This window comes from Cyanistes caeruleus, chromosome 31 (assembly GCF_971803275.1).
Source record: "Cyanistes caeruleus chromosome 31, bCyaCae1.hap1.1, whole genome shotgun sequence".
Classification (NCBI taxonomy): domain Eukaryota; kingdom Metazoa; phylum Chordata; class Aves; order Passeriformes; family Paridae; genus Cyanistes; species Cyanistes caeruleus.
In genome coordinates, this window is record NC_141731.1 from 1,885,922 (window position 1) to 1,900,565 (window position 14,644).

The following is a 14,644-nucleotide window of genomic DNA, read 5'->3' on the forward strand; positions in this document are numbered from 1 at the left end:
ATTGCCCGACAAACTGTGATTTACCTGAGATGTGAAATCTCACAAGGGCAATGTAAGCTGGGTACTAACTGTATTCAAGCTCTTTGTGCCATTCCAGAACCCCAGAACCTGCATGAGCTGTGAGATTTCCTTAGGATGACAGAGTGGTGCTGCCTGTAGATCATGGACTATGGACTAATTGCAAAACCCCTGTATGAAGCCCAGAAGACACAACCGCCTACCTGGGGCAGACCACAGAAGGAGGCCTTCCTCAAACTGAAGGAGGCATTGACAACAGCTCCGGTGTTAGGATTGCCTGATTTGTCCAAAGATTTTCAGCTGTTTGTGCATGAAAGATCACACCCAGCACTGGCAGTGCTGACCCAACCTTTGGGAAGCTGGAAAAGGCTGGTAGGCTGCTTCTCCAAACAACTTGACAACGTGAGTGCTGGATGGCCTTCATGCCTGCGGGCAGTTGCAGCCACTGTGATGCTGATCCAAGAAGCCAGGAAACTCACGATGGGCAGACACATAGATGTCTATGTGCCACACATGGTGACCACTGTGTTAGAACAGAAGGGGAGCCACTGGCTATCTCCAAGCAGGATGATGAAATTCCAGGTAATCATGACTGAGCAGGACGATGTCACATTAAAGACAGCTAAACCTTTTGAATCCAGCTTTGTTCCTAGGTACCACAACTGAAGAAGGCCCATTAGAGCATGACTGTGTAGAGGTAATAGAGTACACCTATTCAGCAAGAGAAGACCTGAAAGACATCCCACTCGAGCAAGCAGAGTGAGAGCTATTCACAGATGGAAGCAGTTTTGTGGAGAACAGGACCAGATATGCTGGATATGCGGTAACAACAGTCAATACAGTAGTGGAGGCAAAAGCATTATCACCAAATCCATCTGCCCGGAGGGCAGAACTGGTTGCCTTAACCAGAACACTAGAATTAAATGAAGGGAAAAGGGTAAACATATGGACTGACTCAAAGTATGCTTTTGGAGTAGTGCATGTACATGGAGCACTGTAGAAAGAAAGAAAGAAGACTGCTGTCTTCTCAAGGTACGCACATTAAACATCAAGATGCAGTCCTACAATTGATAAAAGCCGTCCAAAAACCGGAACAAGTGGCAATTATGCACTGCAAAGCACACTAATCAGGAAACTCCAAGATTTGTGAGGGGAATTGAAAGGCAGACTGGACAGCTCGACAGATTGCTTGAGAAGTGCAAACAACAATGGCATTGATACCTTTAAAAGTTAACGTATCTCAATTTAATTTGCCTCCAAAACCAAAATATTCAATAGAAGATGAGAAATTGGGACATTTGCTAAATGCTCAAAAGAATTCAGAAGAGTGATATGTAACTGCACAAAGACAAATAGTGTTAACCCCATTGATAATGAGAGAAGTTCTAGAAATTAAACATAACAAATGTCATTGGGGTGCAGAGGCATTGGTAAAATTGCTAAAGCAAAAATTAATCTCGGTATGGATGCTAACAATGGCAAAATTATCTCAGTGGCTAGACACAGGCATAGCTAGGAAAGATTAGGATAGGAACAGAATCAGGATGACACCTGGCAAGAGCCCTCTAGTAGAGTGAAATTTGGCTGGGCCCTAGAGTCTTTGCTTGGTCCTAGAGCAAACTATCAGAAGAGAGAAATGTTGTACAAACTTACAGGTCAGGTAGATAAATTAGCAAGAGTGACCTGAGAAAGATTTAAAGAACTAAATGTACAATTACAATTTACTACTCCTGAAAGAGCATGGAGTGTGTGAGTTTTTCTAAAGGGATGGATTGATCATTGCTGCATCCACACCGCAAATGTAACTGCAGGTGTAGAATATGACATCAATCAATTGCAACAAATAGAGCACGGAGCACAGGAAGAGCAAAAGGATTTGTCTACAAGTTGGTTAGGCAAAATCTTCAAAGGGTTAGGGTGGAATGTGAATTCATGGATTAAATCTATCATTGAGAGTGTGATCATCTTACAAACTGTATTCTTAGCAATTTGGTTAGTTGACAGCATCTTCAAGGGAGAAATACGGAAGAAAATGTCCTGGAACCAGAAAATAATAAAGGCACTGATGTGAGATCCACCCCCACCATCTTCTGGTTCTCCAGTTCGTGACAACATCCAGGACAATGCTTACAACAATCAAGGATTCGAAGAACATCAAGTATAAACTCAGAAACAAAGGACTGTATCAAGTGAAAACATTTGCACTTCTAGTGAAGTAAAAATGCTTTCAAAGGGGGGAATAATAGTAAAAGGTCTTAAAATCTTAGAAAATTCAGGGACTTAGAAATAAAGTTAGGTTTGGCAAGCCTGGGAAAAGTAGGCTCTGGGAAATGTTAGGCCTTGTCCTTGCTAAAGATCAGGTGAAACTGCACCCGTGTTAGCAGTATATAATAAATGATACAATTGTTAGATGTGATTAGATATTATTATTGTTTAAAGAACATGAGGAACAATGTTAGGGGGCTGAGGGGGATCATGAGAAATCCATGCTTGGGTAACATCAATGTATACAATAGAACGATGTAAGTTTAATAATTAATATATAAGTTTTATAACGATAGAGTAGAAAAACATGCTCAACTCAAAACCAAGTTGGGTCAGATTTGGGTATGTGTTCCCCTGACACCCAGATCTCTTAATAAAGCACCTGCATATAATCATTTGTGATTGTCTGTGCTCCTGAACGCTAACAATTTCATCAGATTTTACTGGAATTTTGTGAGAAATTTGTGGAATTTTGTGGGATATTTTGTAAAATTTTGTGAGATATTGAGGAGATTTAGGGAATTTTGTGGGAAATTTTCTGGAATTTTGAGGATTTTTCTAGAATTTTGTGGGATTCTGAGAAGACTTGAAGAGTTTTTTGGTATTTTTCTGGAATTTTGTGGAACACTGGCGATTTTGTGGATGTTTCTGGAATTTGGTAGGGTTTTGTGCAGATTTAGGGAATTTTGTGGGATTTTTCTGGAATTTGGTGGGATTTTTCTGGAATTTTGTGGGGCTTTTCAAGAATTTTGTGATTTTTTTTCTGGAATTCTGTGTAAATAGGAGATTCTGTGGGATGTTTCTGGAAATTGGTAGGGTTTTGAAAAGATTGAGGGTTTTTTTATTTTTCTGCAATTTTATGGGATTTTTCTGGAATTTTGTAGAAAAATGTGGAGATATTTTGGGATGTTTCTGGAAATGTGTAGGGTTTTGAGAAGTTTTAGGAAATTTTGTGGGTGTTTTCTGCCATTTTGTGGGATTTTAAGGAGACTTGAAGGATTTTGTGGGAGGTTTATAGAATTATTGGGATTTTTATGGAATGTTGTGGGGTTTTTGTGGAATTTTGTGGGATTTTGAGGAGACTTGAGGAATTTTGAGGGATTTTTCTTAGGCTTTGAGGAAATTGGAGCAGATTTTTTGGGATGTTTCTGGAATTTGGTAGGGTTTTGAGACGTTTCAGGGATTTTTGTGGGATTTTTCTGGAATTTCATGGGATTTTTCTGAGCTTTTGTGGGATTTTGATAAAATTTAAATATTTTTGTGGGATTTTTTTGGAATTTTGTGGGATTTTTTTTGAATGTTGTGAAATTTTGTGGGATTTTGAGGAGACTTGAAGAATTTTTTGGGGATTTTTCTGAAATCTTGTGGGATTGTTCCTTAAATTTTGTGTGATGCTTCTGGAATTTCGTGGGGGTTTTATGGAATTTTGAGGGATATTGAGGAGACATGAAGAATTTTCAGGCATCTTTCTTAGATTTTGTGGGAATTTGTGGAGATTTTGTGGCGTGTTTCTGGAATTCGGCGGGATTTTGAGAAGATTGATGGAATTCTGTGGGATTTTTTTTTTAATGTTGAGGGATTTTTTTGGAGTTATTCTGGAATTATGAGGAGATTTTGTGGGATGATTCTGGAATTATTGAGGTTTTTGTGAAATTTTGAAGGAATTTGGGAATACTTGAAGAATTTTGTGGGCTTTTTCTTAGATTTTGTGGAAATTTGTGGAGATTTTGTGTGATGTTTCAAAAATTTGATTCGGTTTTGAGAAGATTTAAGGACTTATTTTTTTAATGCAATTTTGTGGGATTTATATGCAATTTTTGGGGATTTTTTTTGAATTTTGTGGGATTTTTCTGGAATGTTGTGGGATAATGAAGAGACTTGAAGAATTTTGAGGGATATTTCTGGAATTTTGTGGAAAGTGGAGGAGATCTCTGTGGATGTTTCTGGAATTTTGAGAGAATATTTTGGAATGTTGTGGAAATTGGAAGAGATCTTTTTTATGTTTCTGGAATTTGGTGACATTTTGAAGAATTTTGTGGCATTTTTGTGGAATTTTTGTAGAATTTTGTGGGATTTTGAGAAGACTTGAACAATTTTGTGGGATTTTTCTTAGATTGTGTGGAAATTTGTGGAGATTTTGTGGGTTTTTTCTGGAATTTGGAGGGGGTATTGTAGAATTTTGAGGGATATTGAGGAAACATGTAGAATTCCGCAGGATTATTCTTAGATTTTGTGGAACTTAGTGGAGATTTTGTGGGATGTTTCAAAAATTTGGTAGGGTTATGAGAAGATGTAAGAATTTTTTTGAATTTTGCTGCAATTTTGTAGGATTTTTTTTGAATTTTGTGGTATATTGAGGAAACTTGATGAATTTTGAGGGATATTTCTAATATTTTCTGGAAATTTGTGCAGATTTTGTGAGATGTTTCTGAAATTTGGTGAAGGGAGAAAATTTAGGTAATTTTGTGGTATTTTTTTCAAATGTTGTCAAACTTCTCTTAAATTTTGTGGAATTTTCTCAAATTTTGAGGGATTTTTGTAGAATTTTGTGGAAATTGTGGAGATTGTGGGATGTTTCTGGAATTCAGTAAAGTTTTGAGAAGATTTAGTGAATTTTGTGGTATTTTTTTCAATAATGTTGTGGGATTTTTTTTAAATTTTGTGGGATAGTGAAGAGATTTTTGTGGAAGTTTCTTTAATTTTGTGAGATTTTTTTTGAATTTTGAAAGATTTCAAAGACTAATGAAAAATTTTTTAGGCATTTTTCTTAGATTGTGTGGAAATTTGTGGAGAATTTTGTGGCATATATCTGGAATTTCGTGAGGCTGTGAGAAGATTTGAGGAATTTTGTGATTTTATTCTAGAACTTTGTGTGATGTTTCTAGAATTTTTGGGATTTTTTTGAATGTTTTGGGGTTTTCTGGATCTTTGTGGGATATTGAGGGAACTTGAAGAGTATTGAGGGATTTTTCTTAGGTTTAGTGGAAATTTGTAAAGATTATGTGGGATGATTCTGGAATTCCGTAAGGTTTTGAGAAGATTTAGGGAATTTTGTGGGTGTTTTCTGCCATTTTAGGGGATTTTAATGGAATTATGAGGGATGTTTCTGGAATTTTGTGATGTTTTTGTATAATTTGTGTAATTTTGAGAAGACTTGAAGGATTTTGAGTACATTTTTCTTAGATTTTTGTGGAAATTACTGGAGATTTTGTGGGGTGTTTGTGGAATGTGGTTGGGTTTTCTGAAGTTTTAGGGAATTTTGTGGGATTTTTTTTGAAAGTTGTGGTAATTTTTGGAATTTTGTGGGATTTTGAGGAGACTTGAAGAATTGTGTGGCATTTTTCTTAGATTGTGTGGAAATTTGTGGAGATTTTGTGGGATATTTCTGGAATTTGGTAGGCTTATGAGAAGATTTTGGGAATTTTGTGGGTTTTATTCTGGAATTTTGTGGTGTGTTTCTGGAATTTGGTGGGATTTTTTTTTGGAATGTTGTGGAATTGTCTGGAATTTTTGGGGATTTTGAGGAGACATGAGAGATTCTGTGGGTTGTTTCTAGAATTGTTAGGATTTTTTTTGAATGTTGTGGGGGTTTTTTTGAATTTTGTAGGATATTGAGGAGACTTGAAGAATTTTGTGGTATTTTTCTTAGGCTTTCTGGAAATTTGTGAAGATTATGTGGGATATTTCTGGAATTTGGTAGGGTTTTGAGAAGATTTAAGGAATTATGTGGTAATTTTTTGGAATGTTGTGTTAATTTGGTGGGATTTTGTGGGATTTTGTGGAGCCTTGAAGGATTTTTTGGGAATTTTCTTTGACTGTGTGGAAATAAGTGGAGATTTTTGTGGGATATTTCTGGAATTTAGTAGGCTTATGAGAAGATTTTGGGAATTTTGTGGATTTTTTTCTGGAATTTTTTGGGAGGTTTCTGGAATTTGGTGGGACTTCTTTGGAATGTTGTAGAATGTTTCTTGAATTTTGTGGGATTTTGAGGAGACTTGAAGAACTGTGTGGGATTTTTCTTAGATTGTGTGGAAATTAGTGGAGATTTTGTGGGATATTTCTGGAATTTGGTGGGCTTATGAGAAGATTTAGGGAAATTCGTGGGGTTTTTTTTTGCAAGTTTGTGGGGAGTTTCTGGAATTTTGAGGGATTTCCTTGGAATGTTGTGGAATTGTCTGAAATTTTGTTAGATTTTGAGAAGACTTGAAGGACTTTTTGATGTGTTTCTAGAATTTTTGGGATTTCTTTTAAATGTTGTGTGGTTTCTGTGGAATTTTGTGGGATATTGAGGAGACTTGAAGAATTGTGTGGGATTTTTCTTAGATTTTGTGGAAATTTGGGGAGATTTTCTGGGATATTTCTGGAATTTGGTAGGCTTATGAGAAGATATTGGTAGTTTTGTGGATTTATTTCTGGAATTTTGTGGGATGTTTCTGGAATTTGGTGGTATTTCTTAGTTATGTTGTGGAATTGTCTGGTATTTTGTGGGATTCTGAGGAGACTTGAAGAATTTTGTGGGATTTTTCTTAGATTTTGTGGAAATTTGGGGAGATTTTGTGGGATGTTTCTGGAATTTGTTTGGCTTATGAGAAGATTTTGGGAATTTTGTGGATTTTTTTCAGGAAATTTGTGAGGCATTTCTGGAATTTTCTGGGATTTTGAGGAGACTTGAAGAATTGTGAGGGAGTTTTCTTAGATTGCATGGAAATTAGTGGAGATGTTGTGGGCATGTTTCTGGAATTTGGTAGGGTTTTGAGAAGATTCAAGAGCTTTTGTGGATTTTTCTGGAATTTTGAGGTGTTTCTGGAATTTGGTGGGATTTCTTTCGAATGTTGTGGAATTTTCTGGAATTTTGTGGGATTTTGAGGAGACTTGAAGAATTGTGAGGGAGTTTTCTTAGATTGCGTGGAAATTAGTGGAGATTTTGTGGGATATTTCTGGGATTTGGTAGGGTTTTGAGAAGATTTAGGGAACTTTTGTGGGTGTTTTCTGCCATTTTTTGGGATTTTTCTGGAATTTTGAGGGATGTTTCTAGAATTTTGTGATGTTTTTGTGTAATTTGGGTGATTTTGAGGAGACTTGAAAAATTTTGATAGCCTTTTTCTTAGATTTTGTGGAAATTAGTGGAGATTTTGTGGGATGTTTCTGGAATTTGGTTGGGTTTTCTGAAGTTTCAGGGAATTTTGTGGCATTTATTGGGAATGTTGTGGTAATTTTTCAGGAATTTTATGGGATTTTGAGGAGACTTGAAGAATTTTGTGGGATTTTTCTTAGATTGTGTGGGAACTTGTGGATATTTTGTGGGATATTTCTGTAACTTGGTAGGCTGATGGGAAGATTTTGGGAATTTTGTGGGGTTTTTTCTGGAATTTTGTTCAATGTTTCTGGAATTTGGTGGGATTTCTTTGGAATGTTGTGGAATTGTCTTGAATTTTGTGGGATTTTGAGGAGACTTGAAAGATTTTGTGGGGTGTTTCTAGAATTTTTAGGATTATTTTGGAATCTTGTGTGGTTTCTGTGGAATTTTGTAGGATATGGAGGAGACTTGAAGAGTTTTGAGGGATTTTTCTTAGGTTTAGTGGAAATTTGTAAAGATTATGTAGGTTGTTTCTGGAATTTGGTGGGGTTTTGAGAAGATTTTGGGAATTTTGTGGGATTTTTTTTGGAAAGTTTTGGTAATTTTCTGGAATTTTTTGGGATTTTGAGGAGACTTGAAGAATTGTGAGGGAGTTTTCATAGATTGCGTGGAAATTAGTAGAGATTTTGTGGGCATGTTTCTGGAATTTGGTAGGGTTTTGAGAAGATTCAAGAGCTTTTGTGGATTTTTCTGGAATTTTGAGGTGTTTCTGGAATTTGGTGGGATTTCTTTGGAATGTTGTGGAATTGTCTGAAATTTTGTGGGATTTTGAGGAGACTTGAAGGATTTTTTGGGATTTTTCTTACATTATGTGGATATTAGTGGAGATTTTGTGGGCTATTTCTGGAATGTGGTAGGCTTATGAGAAGATTTTGTAATTTTGTGGATTTTTTTTTCTGTAATTTTGTGAGGTGTTTTTGGAATTTGGTGGGATATTGAGGAGACTTGAAGAATTTTGAGGGGTTTTTCTTAGATTGCGTGGAAATTAGTGGAGATTTTGTGGGATATTTCTGGAATTTGGTAGGGTTTTGAGAAGATTTAGGGAATTTTGTGGCTCTTTTCTGCCATTTTTTGGGATTTTTCTGGAATTTTGAGAGATGTTTCTAGAATTTTGTGATGTTTTTGTGTAATTTGGGTGATTTTGAGGAGGCTTGAAGAATTTTGATAGCCTTTTTCTTAGATTTTGTGGAAATTAGTGGAGATTTTGTGGGGTGTTTCTGGAATTTGGTTGGGTTTTCTGAAGTTTCAGGGAATTTTGTGGCATTTATTGGGGGTTGCTGTGGTAATTTTCTTGAATTTTTTGGGATTTTGAGGAGACTTGAAGAATTGTGTGGGAGTTTTCTTAGATTGCGTGGAAATTTGTGGAGATTTTGTGGGATATTTCTGGAATTTGTTGGGCTTATGAGAAGATTTTTGGAATTTTGAGGGTTTTTCTTCTGGAATTTTGTTCAATGTTTCTGGAATTTGGTGGGATTTTTTTTGAATGTTGTGGAATTATCTGGAATTTTGTGGGATTTTGAGGAGACTTGAAGGATTTTGTGGGGTGTTTCTAGAATTTTTAGGATTATTTTGGAATCTTGTGTGGTTTCTGTGGAATTTTGTAGGATATGGAGGAGACTTGAAGAGTTTTGAGGGATTTTTCTTAGGTTTAGTGGAAATTAGTGGTGATTTTGTGGGATGTTTCTGGAATTTGGTGGGGTTTTGAGAAGATTTTGAGAATTTTGTGGATTTTTTTCAGGAATTTTGTAAGGTGTTTCTGGAATTTTGAGGGATTTCTTTGGAATGTTGTGGAATTGTCTGAAATTTTGTGGGATTTTGAGGAGACTTGAAGAATTTTGAGTATATTTTTCTTAGATTGTGTGGAAATTATTGGAGACTTTGTGGGATGTTTCTGAAATTTGGTTGGGATTTTAGAAGTTTTAGGGAATTTTTTGGGGTTTTTTCTGGAATTTTGTTCAATGTTTCTGGAATTTTGTGGGATTTTGAGGAGACTTGAAGAATTTTGAGGGTTTTTTTTAGATTGCGTGGAAATTAGTGGAGATTTTGTGGTGATTTTCTGGAATTTGGTAGGGTTTTGAGAAGATTTTGGGAATTTTGCGGGATTTTTTTTGGAAAGTTGTGGTAATTTTCTGGAATTTTGTGTGATTTTACGCAGCCTTGATGAATTGTGTTGGATTTTTCTTAGTTTGCATGGAAATTTGTGGAGATTTTGTGGGATGTTTCTGGAATTTGTTGAGCTTATGAGAAGATTTTGGGAATTTTGTGGATTTTTTTCAGGAAATTTGTGAGGCGTTTCTGGAATTTTTTGGGATTTTGAGGAGACTTGAAGAATTGTGAGGGAGTTTTCTTAGATTGCGTGGAAATTAGTGGAGATGTTGTGGGCATGTTTCTGGAATTTGGTAGGGTTTTGAGAAGATTCAAGAGCTTTTGTGGATTTTTCTGGAATTTTGAGGTGTTTCTGGAATTTGGTGGGATTTCTTTCGAATGTTGTGGAATTTTCTGGAATTTTGTGGGATTTTGAGGAGACTTGAAGGATTTTTTGGGATTTTTCTTAGATTTTGTGGAAATTAGTGGAGATTTTGTGGGATATTTCTGGAATGTGGTAGGCTTATGAGAAGATTTTGTAATTTTGTGGATTTTTTTTTCTGTAATTTTGTGAGGTGTTTTTGGAATTTGGAGGGATATTGAGGAGACCTGAAGTATTTTGAGGGGTTTTTCTTAGATTGTGTGGAAATTAGTGGAGATTTTGTGGGATATTTCTGGAATTTGGTAGGGTTTTGTGAAGATTTAGGGAATTTTGTGGGTGTTTTCAGGCATTTTTTGGGATTTTTCTGGAATGTGGCGGGATGTTTCTGGAATTTTGTGATGATTTTTTGTAATTTGGGTGATTTTGGAGAGACTTGAAGAATTTTGAGTACATTTTTCTTAGATTGTGAGGAAATTAGTGGAGATTTTGTGGGCATGTTTCTGGAATTTGGTAGGGTTTTGAGAAGATTTGGGAACTTTTGTGGATGTTTTCTGCCATTTTTTGGGATTTTTCTGGAATTTTGAGGGATGTTTCTAGAATTTTGCGATGTTTTCGTGTAATTTGGGTGATTTTGAGGAGACTTGAAGAATTTTTATGGCCTTTTTCTTAGATTTTGTGGAAATTAGTGGAGATTTTGCGGGGTGTTTCTGGAATTTGGTTGGGTTTTCTGAAGTTTCAGGGAATTTTGTGGCATTTATTGGGGGTTGTTGTGGTAATTTTCTGGAATTTTTGGGGATTTTGAGGAGACTTAAAGAATTGTGTGGGAGTTTTCTTAGATTGTGTGGAAATTTGTGGAGATTTTGTGGGCATATTTCTGGAATTTGGTGGGGTTTTGAGAAGTTTTAGGGAATTTTGAGGGATTTTTTGGAAAGTTGTGGTAATTTTCTTGAATTTTGTGGGATTCTGAGGAGACAAGAAGGATTTTGAGGCATTTTTCTTAGATTGTGCGGAAATTTGAAGAGATTTTGTGGGATATTTCTGGAATTTTGTGGGGTTTTCAGAAGATTTTGGGAACTTTTGTGGGAGTTTTCTGCCCTTTTTTGTGATTTTTCCGAAATATTGAGGGATATTTCTAGAATTTTGTGATTTTTTTTTTGGAATTTGGGTTATTTTGAGGAGACTTGAAGGATTTTGATGGCTTTTTTCTTAGATTTCGTGGAAATTAGTGGAGATTTTACGGGGTGTTTCTGGAATTTGGTTAGGTTTTCTGGAATTTTTAGAGAATTTTCTGGCGTTTATTGGGAATGTTGTGGTAATTTTCTGGAATTTTTTGGGATTTTGAGAAGACTTGAAGAATTGTGTGGGATTTTTCTTAGATTGTGTGGAAATTTGTGGAGATTTTTTGGGATGTTTCTGGAATTTGGTAGAATTTTGAGAAGATTTAGCAAATTTTGTGGGTGTTTTCTGCCATTTTTTGTCATTTTTTCTAGAATTTTGAGGGATGTTTCTGAAATTTTGTGATGTGTTTGTGTAATTTGGGTGATTGTCCTGGTTTAGGGTAAATTTGGGAGAAAACCTCCAGTGGGTTCCCCCCGGGAAGCAAACCCACGTGGCCTCTTTCTCCCACCCCCCATCCAGTTCGGGAAGAGATTTCTCTGAGAGAAGTGGAAAAAACCTGTTTATTTCCCAGGCACAGCACTACCCAGCACAAAAATGAACGATATCAAATTACAAAACCTCTCGCCCTTCAGCAGAGATGAGGAACTTCAGAGGGTCTCTTTCCTGGGGGTGTTGGCTCTGTTATCAGTCCCTCTGGCGCTGGAAAATGCCGCTGCCCAGGCTGGGCTCCCGGTAGTCCAGGGGTGCTCCCGGTGCTCCCCCGAGTCCCCAGTCCAGAGCAGCTTCGATTCGTTTCAGAAAAAGGGAAAGAAAACAGTCCAGGAAGACCTCTCTGCCCCGGCTAGCTGGAAAGCCAAGGCGATCTGTGTCTTGTTGTCTGTCTGTGCTGTAGTCAAAACTCCCGATGCGGGGGGAGCAAGTGCAGTCTGATAACAGACTTGGTGCTTCTTTTCCACTCACTTTTACTCTCAGATGGAATTTTAAGAATACAGAACCTGTGTCTGGGTTAGGTGGACGAATGGGGATACAATTTAACATCATAATCATCCCAGGACACACGCCCACTGTGCTTTCCAGCTGCTTTGCTCCAGCTCCCCCCAAATCACCATGAATTCCACTGAACTGAAACAAATCCAAATCCTCGTGGGTCGGGACAAGGGCAGGGAGAGGTCACTCAGGGATCACCATCAGGGGCACAACAGCCCGACACGGGGAAATGAACTGAATTTAGGACTGAGCAAATCAGACCAGGAGAATGAGGATTAAAATCAATCTTGAGAAACACCTCCTCCTGCTCCTGAACTTTTCTGTCCGGGCCGCTGCTCGCGGGGCACAGAGAGGGGCCCGGCCATGTCCCTCGAAACCTCCCTGGGAATCACCCCAGAGCCCTCAGCCTTCCGTGTGCCCATCCCCGGGGCCTCTTGTCCCTCCCAATGGCTCCCGTGGCTCTCCCAGTCCATCCCAGCCTCTCCCAGTCCATCCCAGCCTCTCCCAGTGACCCCGCCTGTCCATCTCGCCCCTCCATGGATCTGCCGCCGCTCAGCCAATCAGAGCGCGTCTCTCTGATGACTCATCAGTTGCCGGGCAGATCCACAGAGCCGAGAGCCCCGCGCTGGACTCGGCCGCCCAGTGCCGCGCGCTTCATTCCCAGTCCCTCCCAGTGCCACCACAGTCCCGCCCAGTGCCACCACAGTCCCTCCCAGTGCCACCACAGTCCCGCCCAGTGCCACCACAGTCCCGCCCAGTGCCACCACAGTCCCTCCCAGTGCCAACACAGCCCCGCCCAGTGCCACCACAGTCCCTCCCACTCCTTTTTAGCCCATTCTCAGTCTATTCCGAGCTCATTCCCGCTTCACTTCCAGACCTCCACGCTCTCTTCCAGTTTCCGGTATCCACTCTCATCTCTCACAGTGCCACCCCAGTCCCTGCAAGTCCATTCCCAGTCCCTCCCAATGCCACTCGTCTTTCATCTCTCCCAGTTCCCCTCCAGCTGGTCCCACTCTGTCCCCACTCACTCCCAGTGCCCATCCCAGTGTGTCCATCTCGCTGGTGCCCTCCAGCTCCCAGCCCGGCCCCGGCCGCCTGCTCTGCTCCCTGATGGATTTCTCCCCTGCCCACATCCAGCTGAGCTGCTCCCAGGGCCAGCAGCAGCTCTCGGGCCACGTGCTGGCCACTGCCGTGCTCCCCAGCGGGGACTGGAGCCAGCAGCTCCTGGTGCTGCTGGAAACCGCCCCCGGCAATGCGGGCTCAGCTCCAGCTGCCAGGTGGAGCACGGCAGCCTGGAGCACCCCCTGAGCCGGCACTGGGGCACGGCCCGGCCCCCACAGCGCCGGGGGCAGCAGGGGAGGCACTGGGGGGGCCCAGAGGGGGATTGGGCTGTGCTGGGAGGAACTGGGAGGGAGTTTGAGATAGACTGGTTTAATCTGGAGAAGGGATTGAGGTGCTTAGGATGGCTGGGAAGGGGTTTGAAGGATGTTGGGGAGGGTGGGATGGGATTCTGGGGGTGCTGGTGGACACTGGGTGGGAGTTTGGGGGTGCTGGGTGTCACTGGGAGGGATTTGAGTGAGCCTGGAGGAGCTGCAAGGAGATTGGGGATTGGAAAGCAGGGATTGGGATGAGGTTGGTTGTGCTGGGAAGAGAAGTAGAAGAGTCTTGATGAGTCCTGGTGGGGCTGGGAAAGGACTGGGAGAGGGTTTGGGGGTCCTGGGGAAATGGGGAGAAATTGGGAGGGGGCTGTGGGATCCTGAGAGGAACAGGAGGGGCTCTGGTGGGTCCTGGGGAGGCTGGGAAGAGACTGGCAGTGATTTACCAAAATAGTGATATTGATCCAGTATCAATATCAATCTGTTAATGGACAAAAAACCTCTCCAACAGTTTAAAGTTACAAAGTGGATGTTTAATCACAGCACTGGGAGAGTGCAGGAGTCACCCCTTAATATGCACTGCAAGTTGACAAAAGATTCCAGTGTCTATTTATTTACAAAAGTCTTAAACATCCAAAATACTAATATATATTAATACTAATGCATATGCATAATGCTAACACTTCCCATTCTCCACTTTGGATTAAAATGCACGGTAATGATTTTAAAAAGTCATTACACCTGCATGGTTGGCTCCCTAATTTGAAGAGGAGGTCATTTTGGTGAGGAGGAGTCATCAAGAGATGAAGGAAAACCGTTCTTCCTCACTCTCACCTTTCTACCTTTACAATGGTTGACATTACAAATGACATTTGGTACAACTCCAATTTCCTCCCTTGTGACTTTGAAATGGGTTTCCAGATGTAAGGTCTGTGATCTTCCTGAACCCATTTATCAGTTTCTCTTTTCACATTATAAGCACAGCTAAACAAACATATAATGACAAGTAATTTTTTACCTAAGTCTGAGATTCATTATCTCAAATCCTGCTTCTCACTTCATCATTAACTCTAACTAGTTCCAGCAAGGCCTATCTCTAACTAAGATCTCCAATTTTTCTCTAATTCATCATTTTTTAAACTAAGTGACTCCCAAGGAGGTTTCAGTGGGTCCTGGATGGGCTGGGAGAAACTGGGAGGGTACTTGGAGGGGCTTGAGGTGTCTGTGAAAGGTTTTGGGGGTCCTGACCTCTGCAGACCCCCCAGGTATGATGTC

At 39.8% G+C, this 14,644-nt stretch overlaps 1 protein-coding gene across 1 annotated transcript in view; it reads right to left on the reverse strand.

Annotated features, from left to right (window-relative positions):
- The window catches only part of LOC111945436 (uncharacterized), a 93,207-nt gene that overhangs the window by 68,436 nt on the left and 10,127 nt on the right, over positions 1–14,644 (reverse strand). The gene's annotated exons all lie outside the window — the stretch shown is intronic.